The 12,044-nt window shown below is 36.0% G+C and overlaps 1 protein-coding gene across 6 annotated transcripts in view; it reads right to left on the reverse strand.

The window, feature by feature from the left end:
* Positions 1-12,044, reverse strand: part of KCNIP4 (potassium voltage-gated channel interacting protein 4) — a 384,901-nt gene that overhangs the window by 79,181 nt on the left and 293,676 nt on the right. The gene's annotated exons all lie outside the window — the stretch shown is intronic.

Here is a 12,044-nt window from a genome sequence, read left to right on the forward strand (position 1 = left end):
AATAAGGTAACACTGAGCTACCCAGAGGTTGCTCCCATCCTCCTCTCCCTCCATTTGACAAACATGGCATTTCTGAGGACTGCAGGATGACAGATGTGGTGATTGAAGTGAAAAAACCTAAGCTTTCAATTCTAATTTAAAACAGCACTTTCAGAGATACTTTCTATCCTGTTGAATGACAAATAGCTGACTAGTGTCAAACACACCAACTGACAGACTCTAAGTGAAATTCAGTCATTGAGCATTTCGTGCTGGCTGATCTTCCACAAAACAAGCTGAATTAGCTGAAAACATGATCACATACCAGCCTTTTTGGTGGTGGGGAACTAAGGGTGTGCAATGTGTGTGTGCAGGGAAATTCACAAATAAAATAAAAAATTATCTGCAGACAAAAATAGTTTTTAAAAAATCCCAACATCTACTGCAAGAACATAATCATAGCACCATGGAAAGCAAATATGAAGTGTATTTGCCTTCTTCATTACACACAGAGTATGACCACCTTAATTTGTGCAATATATCATTTTACATGATTAATTTCATACACCTAATGGACATTTGCACACTTAAAGATATGATAATTCAAGGAAGATTAATGATTTCCCCAAAATATACCCAGTCTGGAGCCCATTTTAATTATCATGAAACCACCATATATACAAATAACTCAGGTTGCCCTCTGTTGTCATTGTAAAGCAATGTTTTGGAAACAGGATGTTTACTAACTGGAAAAGAAGATGTGACAGAGGGAACATACACATATCTGTCAGTATGAAACACCAGAGTGCAATTTATGTCTTTATAGAAGGACAGGAAGTTCAGATACCCAACTTTTATCTACTTTTAAGCCTTAAACACCCCTCTATGTCTTAACATATGTACTAGCTAAGTAAAATTATTTTTAAAGAGCTTTCTGCCCTACTAATATATTAAGGCAGACAGACATAGGTGAAAATTCCAAAAGAGATGGGCTGTCACATGAATGTTTTCAGTTAGAATGTGTCCACTATTGAGTTTCTCTGGATCCCAGCTTTAAGAGAGTTTGGCACTTTTGTCTGCCTTTAAACCTTCCAGGCACTTTGAAAAGTGCAAACTACTTAGGATGACAAGAGGATAAATTTCTATTAAAGGAATACATTTAGGGTAAGAATATAGAGATTTACTCCTTTTTTTTGCAAGCATTGGGAATGAACAACATGATTCAAGTGTAAAATACTTATCAAATAGTAAAATGGATATTAAAAAAGGTAATCAGAAAGCATTAAGTCAGGTGAAGGTTTATGATATTCTGTCAGTTTACTATATCCTTATCAGCCCATGAATTCCTGAGTTTTAGTTCCGTGAAAAATTTGTGTTTTCAATTTCTCTACATAAACATAAAAATAAGAAAAACTCAATTCTAACTTGTTAACTTTCTTCTTTCTCCTTTGCATAAAGAGCCAAGAAGACCTTTAGCAAAAATCCTCTATATAATTTTTGAGGAACTAAAGTTTCAGCTTAGAGAAATGCTTTGCAAAAAGACCACATCTGAAGGGAAAGCAACAGAAAATATGAATATTACTTTTCTTTTAAAATATACAGCTGGAGATAACACAGGGTTCCAACAATTTTTAAAATTACACTCTCTTAACCATTCTCAAATACATTGCAAAGCAAGAATTTATGAACTCAGTTATCATGGGATTAAAGTAATAAAACTATTATTAAGTTAATTTTTCCTCAGAAATGTACAACTGTGTAGTACAGTAGTAACACACTGTGAATCACTTGGTGTTAAATAGTGCTTCATACTTCCTGCAGGGTAAGACTAGTCTTTATTGAAACATGAATGAGGGAGATTGTTCATAAACCAAGGCTATAAAAACTGTTCTCTCAGTGTGAAGTATTTTAATGTACTTTCCAAGCAGCTTCCTGGATATCTGAGTCTGCTACACTTCACATCAAACCACATGATTTAGATGTGTCTGTATACATCACCATGAAGAGATTGATCATACAACTTAAAAAACACAAAAACACATCAAAAAGCAAAGGATTTTATGTTAAGGAATCACTAGTGCTTAAACTATATTTTCAAATGAAGTTGTCTAAACTGGGTCACAAAGATCAATATCTGGGAACTGAATTGATGTGGCCTAATGTTGTATTGCACTAAATAGTTCATTTAGTTGGTTGTTTTTTACTGGATGATGGGAATTTTGTACTGAGTATGGTACGTCATGTAGATTATTCCCCCTTCTTCATCACATGGTTTCTCTCCATGCACTCCTTTCTACACACCTGGTGGTGTGCCCCATGGATACCCCTCCCCTCGCCCCTCCCCAGTGGCATCCCATTGGCCACAGTCCTCTTTCCCCGCCCCCTCTCCCCTGGGGTATAAAACCCACTGCAGGTAAAGGTTCAGCCTGTTTTCTGCCTGGGTGGTTGCTGTGCTGGCAGTGTCCTGCCCCAAGCCAATAAACTGGACACTCGTCTCCGCATGGGAAAGAGCGCTTCTCGTCTTTTATCCTTTCGTCTATGCAAGTCCATGTTGGGCTTGGGTTCGAGCTGGCTGGATTGGACCCATACAAAGCCTAGAGAGCCACGGCCTATTCTGCTAAAAAGTTTCCTCTGAGATCTGCCCCAAAACTCATAGTTCAAGTCTTCTATAATACCCAGCATCTTCATTTGTAGTCCTGCGTTGCCAGGCTTCTTTATTCAAAACCAGTTGGTTTTCAAGTGTTCACTTATCATCTAGTACAGTGAATAACTATACTTCCCTGGATAAATGGCAAGCACAGAAAATCCTAAACAGTTTAATTTTTTGGTGTTGTATCTGCCCTCCCCCACTCCATGTTTGTTCTTGCTTTTATCCACTCTTAAAAGGCTGCTAGCATCATCAGGTCCTTCACAATCCGTGCTGTGATTAACAAATTAACCTGTTACAGTTCTAAGCCCTCCTTAAAAATGTGCATCCATTGCAATGCTCTGGGCATGGCTGACCTATCTATACAGCACAACCTCTCATGCTTAGTCATGTTCTTGCATGAAAATATTATCTCATTTGCCACCTCCTCAACACTCCAGCAGACTGGAGAACCCACTCTGTTCTGCTTCCTATTCATGCGGGCATTGCACTGAATCTCCTCTCTCTCCCTTCCATCAACGATCCCGGATTGGGATACCATGCAGAGTGCAGAAAGTATGAGCTGCCATAAATATTCACCTGCTGCTACTTGTTCCTTCTCAGCAGCAGAGAACTCAAAATAAGATTGCTGCTCCCTGTGTTGCCAGCCTTTCCTCTGGCCACTTCTGCAGTAGCACAAAGAGAAATAGCCCTGAACTGTAAAGCCTTTAGGCAGAAAAATCTAATTTTTAAAATAATCACCAATAGAGCTGTTGCAACTACTGTATCTTGTTATACAAATAACACCAAATTGCACCATTTAATAAAATTCATAAGAGCACGAATTTGCTACTCAGGATTTTACTTAATTATAATATTTCAGATACTTCTATTCAAGTGTTCATCTATGAGATACAAGTTTAACCTGGCACGGATGAAAGAGATCTGAATAAAAGCTTTTAATGACATTATTTTCAGCAATTTTGTCTCCATTCAGAAAAAAGCAAGAAGCACAAATTAATGGTAATATATGGGTACACAATGAAGCATCCATCTATTGGTAATACACAGATCTCTGCTTCTGTAAAAACAGCCTACACTTTTGTGTTGGTTGCTATATTTGGAATGCTGTTTTGTGCTCAGTATTCTGAGAGAGTAAAGTGATGGGCATATGTAAATCTCTGTTATACACTAGAAGCTCTGTATTTGCTACAATGCATTAGACTTCTTTGACTGAGAAAAACAAGTAGAAAAGTTACAGTTTTCTGATCTACCCAAGCATCAGGGGCTGAATCCAATCCCAAAATTATTATTGCAAGTTAACTGATTTGGCTCCATTTACGGACTTCAGTAATGAGGAAAAAAGACTGCCCAGAGGGAGAAAGAACTGAAGCAACGTAAGGCATATACTTATTATTGAAATATAAAAGAGAAAAATTTATTGCCAGAGCATCATTATTGAAATATAACAAGAAAAACCCTATATACAACATTAAACTAAGAAAAAAATCTTTCAAATTATTTATAATTTAGTTTGGAATTTTAAATTCAAATTATTTCTATTTCTTATGTATGGGGAAAATTGAATCCATAGGAAAATGCCACCCTTTAATAACAAAAAAACACCTCATGCTGAAATTAAAAATGCATTTTTATTACAAATTTGTTGTATTTAAAAACTATTCACATGAGTAAGAGACTGAGAAATAAGCCCTGTATTTGAAATATTTAAAACAACCATCTAAGGTATTTTTTTAATTTTCAACCTGTGAAATATGGCAAATTCATCTACCTGTACTTAGTACACCATAACTTTAAACCTAAAATTATTTCCCATGCATATTTCATTGCATATATGTATAAATGCATTCTATGCACTATGTATCTCATAAAGGAGTGTACACTTCTCTATACATATAAACTTATGTGTTCAAACAAATACTTTATTCATAATAAGCAAAGAAGAAACAACAAGGTTTCTATTAAGAAGAAAATATGAAGCATTTGTAACTGCAGAGCATGTATAAGGGTACAACATAAGGTACTCACTATGCTACAGTCAAAATCTTACTGTAATTTATTCTAAACCAGCTTTCTATGGGAATATGAGATGAGACTACCTGCTTTCTCAACAAGAAAATACATGCTATTACTAGTAAAAAACAAGAAGTCTTGGATACCTACTAATGCAAACACCTTTCTATCTAGATTCAGAGTGATTTTGTGGTTTAAAATGCTTCAACAGTTTGAAGCTATTATCACTTACCACGTTCAAGTTTCAAGCCTGGGTTTTGACAATGAGATTAAGAGAAATCTCTTGATGTCTGTCTCTCAATATTCATCATATGGCCTCACCACTTTAGCACTGGATGCCACTTTTTCAACCTACTCATTCTCACAACAACCCGTGAGTTAACCAGTATAATTTTTACCATTTTCTACACTTTTTACAGTTAAAAAGGGAAGAAATCACAATGAGAGTTCCTGAATGCCAACCCAGCTATCTATTTATTTGTGATTCTTTTAATTATATAATTGAAGTTGCTGACAATTGGTACCTGCCTGACAGGCAAATAATAAAGAAACTTATATACAATTCAAAGTACAGAAGAAATATAGGGCAATGCTGATTGCAGGTTAGCTAATAGTCTAAGGATATTAAACACAACTATTCTTATAAAAGGGAACAAGCAGTAAGTATGTCAATATAAAGAATAGCACTGCTCTACCACTTGTAGAAAGTGATGCCTTTCCCCAGGAGTGTTATTTCACATGAAGTGGCATGTTCTTCTGTTACTGTCTCAAAGGAAGAAATTCAGATAATTTCTTCATAAATATAACTTTGCAAGACAAATGTTAACATACACATTTTGCCTTAGCTCAAATTTCATCATGCAAAACCCAGAACACTGTCTTTTACTGAGAAACAAAGAAATCTAAAATATATATAGTACGAGAAGGATACAGATCAAACTGCTAAAACACAGGTTAAACATTATGGTTGCATTTTTGAGACGTATCTAGGCTGAAACTAGCCTCTCTGTCACTACAACTGTCTGAAGAATCACAGCTTAGTAAGGAGTTCCCATTAGATCACCTAGAAATACAGAATTTGGTTTTGAGCAGGGAATGCTACATTTCCTCTCCTTGCTCAGGAGTACATGCTCAAATGTAACATGACATAGAGAATTCTAATTCTCTGAAATTCATGAGCCTAATTATTTTCCTAACTTTTCTATTTTATTAAAAAAAAAAATTGAGGCCCTCCTTACCTTGCTACTTATTCATCTGGTGGTTGACAACTAAGCAAACTAGACTCTTTTTGCCCTTTCTTCTCAACTATATTTTCTCAAATTTCTCTAGTTCCATTCTGTCACTTCCAGTCCAGCAGTTTTAGCTGCATGGAACAAGCCTCCTTTGGGAGCATCACAAAACAGTCACTAAAATGTTGCACTTTGTTTTGGTTTGACTCATTTCAGTGATCAATATCCTTCCTTCTAATTTATGAAAGCTGTGTTGTCTAAACAAGGATTTTTTTCATTATGATGTAACTTATTCTTTCTTGAGTGATTAGTGGAAGACTGAAAATGTTCTCAAAATAAGGGCAGATATCTATCAGAAGAAGTCAAGGGCTCTTCATCTATATATATTCAAAAATCAGTCAAACGCATATATGGAATCTATACATCTACTTACAAGCAATTATAAAATAATCAATCTGAACTGTATCCTATCATTTAAACATGAAAATATATATTATTTAGAACTGGCATAATTTACAAACATCGATCAGTAATGGCTTTTTAAAAAAAAGGAAACATTAAATTGACCTATTTGTACCTATATCAGACCTTCCATGTTATAATTGTTTTCATGTGATCTCTGTTAAAAGCTACTTAGTGTTAAAATTTGGTACACAAAGTTTTTACTTTTGATTATTCCTCTTTCTTAATGAAATATACACAAATGCATGCACACATGCAATCAAGCTATTATTGGCCTATATCTAAAAGGTCACTGGCTACACTTTGGAAGGGCATATTTCACTTCTATAAACAGAATGGTCTCATTTGTGCTTCTTCATATTGCCCTAGTAACATGAAGCAGATATACAGATGAGACTGCAAAATGAGATTTATGGCTGCCTTTGCAGTTTTCCCCCAAGGTAATTCTGTAAGTATTTTTATTATGAGCTAAAATGCATACTAGACAATAAAATTGTAGCCCAATATCTCCAAATTATGCTATTATTTTGGCATTACCTAGAACAGATTCAATTGCTTCACAAATTTCAATGTTTCAAACAGGTCTACACATAATCAGATACATAAATCCCTACAAAATCACTGAATGTCTCACATATCTCATTAATATAAAAGGCCAAAGAATTTTGATCAAAAAATGCTTCAAAAATTGAACAAATAATTTAAGATTCAAAAGATCAAAGATGACTGCATTATTTCTAATCAGTACATTATTATGGATTTTTTTTCATTCAGTCATTCCATCATTGTTTATATTGAATCTTGTTCTATAGAATTTTAGGCAATGATTATTCATGTCTGCAAATATCTTATTCCAACAGCAAGGCCTTCTAGATTCTCAGCACTGAAGTACATTAGAGAGTAGGCAATGCTTTTCTCTCCACACCTATACTCAGCTGAACAAGTGTAGTTATTTTTCAGAAGCGTATTTTGTCATATCAAATTTTTGTCATCTTAAAATGAATTATTTCATCCAGAGCTACATTTTAAAAGCAGTCTGGGCACGGAGCAGTGGCAGAGTGCACAGGGAAAATGCTTAATCCAGGCACTCTGTAGGAAGCTCCTGGTATCCATACTCAGAGATGCAAGGTGGTTAGATGCAGACTTTGCTGCAGGTAGCAAATATATGTCACCAACCTTTATTTTGGGTGACTGTATTTATATTCTGGGAGAAAATACCTCCATTCCTTTCAAAATACATGGATTTTGGCCAGAAACAGCCAAGACATATCTGGATAAATAACTTTCTTCAGATGAATACTCAGAATTACAGAAGCTTCAAATGATGCTCAAAAGCAACTCTACCTTTGCAAAGATGAATACAATGGGAAATTTCTCTACCTGCACATAGTCAATCTAAAATGCTTATTAGTATGAATACTTTCTTGAAAAAAAAATCAAGACCACAAAGCAGAAGATCTAATGAAGGGAAGGGTTCTCCTAGAACAGTGTGGCCAAAAGGAGCCCTACCCAAGTTAGAAGGCAAATAATCTGTATGATCCTGAACCAGATGGGATCTGTGAACTCCCATCTGAAGAGACAGGACATGTGTTATCCTGACAGAAATATTCCTGGCAATATTTGTAACAACTCTTAAATATTTCTCACAATTTTTCACACAGTATCTAGATTTTTAATTCAGACAGATGTGGGTCTAAAGTGACCTATTCCACAGTGATTTAGTTGATCTGGATGTTGATATTCCCTGAAGACGTCCATGGAAAGCAGTTGAAAAGATCTTCATAAACCAACAAGCCCTTCCTCAAAAATTTTATGTAAATTGTCCAATTTTATTCCTATTTGATAAAAGCTTGATTTCTCTAATTTTGACATGAATTGGACTTTTGCTGTTCTTTACCAAGCACATTACTTTACACTTTTATGTAATTTGCACATCATGTCATTAGATCCAGATAGAAAAACCACTGAACTAAAAGGAAAGCAAAACAAAGTCAAAAATTCACTTTCAATATACTAATGTTAAGGTTAATCAAGACATTGCTTTCCAAACATAAACATTCTCCAAGTCTGGAGAACTCTACTTTTTGAGGATATGTGGAGGGTAAATAGAACATCACCTACTACCCTGAGGCTGGGTGTTAAGATGGTCACAGGTTTCAAGTTTCACAGCCTGCCTTCATCCAACATAAGCATGGAGAAAAGTATCTACATAAATGAGCATATTGAAATTCACAGTTTGAAATTGTATTGAAGTACTGAAATTCAGTTTTTACATCTATTTGGATCAAGGCTGGATTTCAAGCAGCAACTGAATGCAGTTTCACATCTGGTCTTCTGAAATAACTCTGCTGTGCAATGTATTGATACTTCTATAGACTGACTCCTTTAGAGACCTTGCATCCAGAATGTCTGTCAAGGTTTACAAGGAGGGTTGGTTTACTCAGAATAAAGCAGTTTTGTCAATTCTGCACTGTCTGGAAAGGAAAAAAGACAAGTAGGAGGTGGTCGTTTCACCACATGCTAACTGAGCATCTTTCTGAGAACAGGTGTTACAAGCAGCTGCTGAGAAAAGGCAATGGGACAGGTTCTGCTGCATGGTATAATTTTGCCTTTCTGTTCATTGTGGAATTATGCTACATTGCACCCCATTTGGCTGAGAGAATTTGTACAGGAGAGGGAGCAGCATAGGAGACTGTTGGAAGCTGGACTTGTAACACAGCTTTAAGTGGATGGAGAGGGCATTCAAATCAGGATCATTCATGTCAGCCACATGCAGAGAAGGAGAGAATATGATGCAATAGAGAATTTCTCAGCAGCATGTCTTTCCCCATATTATAAGGGTGGGAGTCATACTGCACTTAAGAAAACACTTTAAACCTTACTGGTTTTGCTGAGCTGTAAGGGTAACTAACAACATGTTAACACAGATGGTGGCAGACAGACCAAACATCTTCTCTGTGCTTTTTAATATCTGAACTATGAAAGAGACCACATTTTAGCAGTTTGTGTGACAGAACAGATAAATTCACTAACATGACTTTTGGACTGGAGGTGGCTTCTGTCCATCCAGATTAGATTAGATAGAAAAAAAAGATCTCTCTGTACCTGCATAGAGAAGATACATCCTGAGGCAGAAAACTGCCTCTATTAAAAACTACCTCTATTTACCCCCTGAACCAATTTCCACTTTGTAGCTAAAGCAATAAATTACTTACTCACAAAGCTGACTTTGCAGCCAAATATGTTCATTGATAACAGCAAGTGAACTGGTCTTTTCTTTGCATCACAGTAGGAGAAACTAAGGATCAAATATTCTTACCTGTCCTTGATGTTGAGTTTAAAGACATATAGACACCTGTGAGTCCTACTAACCAAAAAAACATGGAGTTCATAGGATATTCACACACCAAACATGACATTTATATCTGAATAAGCATTTGAAAGATAGCAACAAGATCTGGAGACTGTTAGAGATTAGAGATAGCTCCAGATAGCTCTGGAGACTATTACAGATAGAAAATAAAGGACTCTAAAAAGATTGCAATAATCACTGATTCTATTCACACATAAAAGAAAAACATTTCTGTAAGAGACATTATTTCAAGATAAAATCAATGCATGATGTAGGAAAAGGAATAGAGTTTGTCCTTTCAAAGACTTTGACTTATGCAGTTCCCTGATTTTTAAAAAGTTGCTCACATATGTTTAGATAATCTCTCTGCATAGCTACTACTTGACAGGTGTTCTGGACACAGAAATGCAAAGTGAATCCTTCGTTTTGCCTTCTCTCACCTCCAAGTTTCTGGTAAATTAATTCCCTCTAAGCCTGGCCCTGTTCTGATCCATTGCTTCAGTTTGACCTCCCTCCTCTCCTCCCCTTCCAGCTTGAGTAACAAAACAAAAGCATTGGAGTGAAGCTGCCCAGCAGAAAAAGCTCCAGGCAAGGAAGTTGGAGGGAAGATAATGGTCAGTGTCAAACCACTCTCAAAGTAATGGAAGGAGAGCGAAAGGGGAGTTTCAATCTCTCCTAGCAAAAGTTGTATTGATTCAATTCTGTCCTTTTAACTGAAATAGCTGGCTGCCTCCAGTGAAGCCAGCTTTATCTTCATTCTGGCCTGTTTTCTACTTATTGGAAAGTAGAGAATGGATGAACCAGAATAACATAGTCCTTAGTTTTGGACACAGAATAAAATCAGGTTTCTCTCTGTCCTGCCAATTGGTGAACACTGTAATGATACAGGTTAGGCTTGATGATGTCAAAGGTCTTTTCCAACCTAGTAAATTCTATGACTCAGTTTATTCAGTAAAACTAAGCAGATTGACTGGGTTCTCCTGTTTTCTCAGGGAGATGAGGGCAAGTCAGGCTCTTCTCCACCATAACTGCACTAAAACCAGCGGACTTGCAGCAAGTTCGGAACTAAGGATTTGTCCTTTATCTGTCTTCTCTGCCCTGTAATAGCAAACATGAGGCATGCTGTCATTTCTTTCAGTGACATTTGCAGCATAAATCAATGTAGCAGGGATGTTAAGCATGTTAAGGAATCAGAAAGCCTAATTATGGGAATAGATTTGTTTCAGCATATGACCCATAACCTGCCGGTGTGTGGTAGATGGGGAGGACTCATTGCTTATTTTGGTTTCCAGACCAACATTGGCAGTTTAAATGTGCTCTTACTTGGATCTGAACAGAAAACCTTTCCTTGCATTCAGTAGATGAACAACAAATCACTAGTTCTGAATACACCATAAAAAATATTCCTTAACCATTTGGGGCAGAATTGTTTAATGTAGTGGTGGTACCCAAACATGGAAAAGCTGATTAGCAATATCAGCCTCAGGGGAACAGGAAATCCCTCAAGTCACCAGAGTAACTCACACTGCAATTATAAATAAATCAACTTTACCTTACAAACTTTAATCTTTTTACATTTAGGGATTGGTTTATGTTGCTGGGTACTTTTGAGTGAAATTATTATCATGTGAGGAAAGGCCATGACACTAATGGGTGCATTAGAACAAAAAGGTGTGCTTCAATTGATAGATCATCTCGAAATTATTATTAACATCAGTGTAATTTGTACCAGGAGGATTTTTTTAAAGTGATTTAATAAATCTGAAATCACATAAAACCTTTTCCCACAAACTTAATGGCAATACCAGTGAGAAATCAGGAAAAGGCTCTAACTCTACATATGCTAAAAAAAAAGCAATATTGCATTTCAATCTTTTTTCTCTATTTGTTACCATATGTAATAAAGCTGAAGCTAATCCATAACCACAATGATTTTTTACATGTCGCAAATATTACACATCCAGAGTATTAAAAAACCCAAAAGTAAGCCCGGCTGTGAGGAGTAAATTACCCATTGTTTAGAACAGAAAAAGTAATTCCATAGCCATTATATAGTAACAAAGCAAATGTATATTCTCACCACACAGAGCTTGAAAGATGATTAATTTCAGTAGTTCAGTAACTATATAAGTGCTAAAGATTTCAAATGTTATCAGCACTCTGAACAATTTTATGAGGTGATTATGTGAATCTGCATCCATCAAAGATCCTATTCTATGATGGAAAGTTAATATTTCAGAAAACTGGAGTGTTCCCCTTGGTTGTGTGATTCTGACTGAAAGCAGTTACCCAGCAAAAAGGATTGGTTTGGACATGAGCAAACATAATGACAAATGCAAGTATTTTTTGAGCAAGGGCTTCA

This window comes from Camarhynchus parvulus, chromosome 4, assembly GCF_901933205.1.
Source record: "Camarhynchus parvulus chromosome 4, STF_HiC, whole genome shotgun sequence".
Taxonomy (NCBI): domain Eukaryota; kingdom Metazoa; phylum Chordata; class Aves; order Passeriformes; family Thraupidae; genus Camarhynchus; species Camarhynchus parvulus.